Raw genomic sequence first — 2952 nt, forward strand, 5'->3', positions numbered from 1 at the left:
TCCTGGAATAATCTTTTGAGTATCGCGGTGCTGCGAATTCCGCAAATTTCAATTTTTCCAAAGAATAGTTTTGAATTTGCTTAGAGTCGTAGTCATACATTTCAAAATGTGAACAAACAATTGTGCCAAGTTAACATGTTCGAGATTGGTCATAATTTCAGTAAAAATTACACGTCTGGACATTTTCTTAACACCCTGCAATCATTTAACCTGCTTACATTACTAACTCAGCATGCATCTTGCTTTTTTTTGTCTTCCAAACGCTTTCATGTCGCAACGCATAAAATTTAGATGGAACGGACAGATCGAATGTCAGAAAAGTTATCAGTTCAAATACAATTCTCATTTCTGCGTTCTTTAGCTTTACGTTTGCATCACTCGGGTTTTTAAACTTTTGTATCTAGCTCTAAGCATGCTCATCTAAGAATGCGTTACCATCTGTCAAAGTAATACCCAATGCGTTACCAAAGTAATACTCAATGCTTCCAATCGGACACATTTAACTACCTACACAACTGTATTGCTTTTGCGACTGCACTTCAAATTCTCAAATTCAGGTTCTTGAAAAATCTAAAAGATATTTTTCCGTCTTGTAGACTAAAAACCAAAAAATAGGCCTCAGAGGAAACACATGGAACTAATAATTAATTTCAATTCCTAATATGTTAATTTAAAATTATTCTATACATTTATCATCCCCAACAGCGGAAAATTTTAACATTTGAGAAGCGATTCAATACTAATGTATGTATGTAATGCTCTGAAATGTATGAATCTTACTCGTATTACGGCGAATAATTAGCGTCAGAAATAGTGTACCCTTCACTTTACTACATAAATATTACAAAATATAGCTATGAAAATTACATAATATAGGGCAGAAAGTGGAACATAGCACAGGAAAAATATCGCTTAGGACAATAGGAAGCCTGAGAAAGGAAAGCACGCGAAACGAAAAAACGTGCAATATTCACAAGACATAAAATAAGCTGACTTATTTTATGTTATATGGTAGTATATTTATCGCAACTCTATTAGGCAGACCATAATTACAACTTCTATTATAAGAATCATGCATCAATGCAAGTTCATCTTGAAGTAAGTTCCTTCTTATAAAGAGGTAGCAAAGTGACGATCAAGGTCCATTCATCGATAAATTTACAAAATATAAGATTAAAATTCGTTGTTTAACTTCACTTAAATGCAACCTTCGCGATGATCAAATCTTCGTAAATTAAGACGCGTGGAAAAAAAACTTACAGGTTTGAGGCCCTCGCGATCTTGTGGTTCTCGTAAGCGAAGAAAACTGAACTTAAATGGAGGGAATTTCGACACCGGAAATTAGAGGAAAAATAAAGTGAGATTTCAGAGTGTCTTGATGCAGCAATCAAGTTGAAGTTGAAATAAAATGCCAGCACGAAAAATTGTCAAGAAATTCCTCAGAAGGTCTAATTGCAGATTTAATTAAAGTTTAACTGCTTCGACCGTGTGCGAAAATACCCTCGTTTTAATGCCCTTGGACATCGCTGTATAACTTTTTGGAACAAAGTTTTAACTCAGAGCCTCTCAGCTTCGGTATAATTCTATTTTATTCTGTGAGTGATGAAAGTGATGATTATTATAATCATATTGGAATCTGGGAGAGCATAATAATTAGAAAAATTTGCACAGCAACAGCTAAAGACTGGAGTCGAGTGAATTCCATCGTCTAAGATTTACACCGCAATTTTTCGCTCAACCTTCCATTATATCAAGGGTAAAAAAGGGAAATGAAAATAAAGAAATAAATCGGTTGTAATGTTTGATTCATAGCTTAGCTCAGACGTTATGCAAGTGCGGCATTAATATCAACTTTGAAATGCACTCTGCATGCAACCTGACCTGATATTCCTTCACAATCGCTATTAACGGAATACGCTCTACTTGAAGTCTGCTGCCTCTTGACAACTAGTTAATGTTATATTCTCCAAACATTAGTCCTAGTTTGCAGCACCAATTTTTGTCTAACCCATTCAACTGGCACTTCAAAATTTGCTGTTTGCTGTAGAAAGCCTTGCGTCAACATTGTTTAATCGAATAGACATCGGTCTCAGAAGACTTTCAGTTTCAGTTCTATAAAAGAGATTTTTTTCTTAGGTGACTTCTCTTGTCACAATGGAAATATTATTCTAAAACAATAATGTATTCTCTCAAGTCCTTATCATTTCCTAACTATACAAAGATCCTTAGTAGTCGCTGCTGTGGCTTTGTTCACACTTCCTCACCCCGTTCCTTGAGGGTCAGTTCTGACCTATTCGAGTGAATTTTTTCGTTAGTTGCATTCTGTAATTAGGTCTATATCTTGATAAGAATTATTATATAAACCAACCAGCTATTACAAAGATAAAATATTTGAGCATTGTGCAGCCCAATAGGAAATCTATGGCAGTCTTCTTGCTCGCGTAATATTAGCCGTCAAATTGACATCATTATTTCATGTCCTTTAACTGATAATGAATGAAAATCTAAAGTGACCATTTGGCTGGCACAGTATATTAGAAAATCATGAACGGATAAAAAGTGGCCAATAGTAAAAGGTGGAAAATAAATGGCCAGTAAAACACTAGCCATGATTCAAGCAGCACTCTCAAGCTAGGCCTCTAGGCCTGGCAGGCTGTAGCCAATTAAGAAGCAGCTTTGTTAAATATCCAAGGCAGCTAACTTGAGCTGGGCTCTAGAGCGACCTCTAACGAACCTGCAAACTTTCGTCCTCCTTGCACCAGCTTACAAACTTTCCAATGTTGCACTAGCCCCTCTGACCCCTTCTCGAAACCATCCCTTGCCCCCATGCTACTTCTCCTTCTGCCTCCCTGCTATTTATTTTCAAAGAACACACAATTGGTAGAATACCACGAAGGGGGAATCAGTAGGTAATTCATTGCTAACCAATCCAAGCAGCTGTCTGAATTTCGA

Source organism: Hyalella azteca, unplaced genomic scaffold (genome assembly GCF_000764305.2).
Source record: "Hyalella azteca isolate HAZT.00-mixed unplaced genomic scaffold, Hazt_2.0.2 contig6568, whole genome shotgun sequence".
Classification (NCBI taxonomy): domain Eukaryota; kingdom Metazoa; phylum Arthropoda; class Malacostraca; order Amphipoda; family Hyalellidae; genus Hyalella; species Hyalella azteca.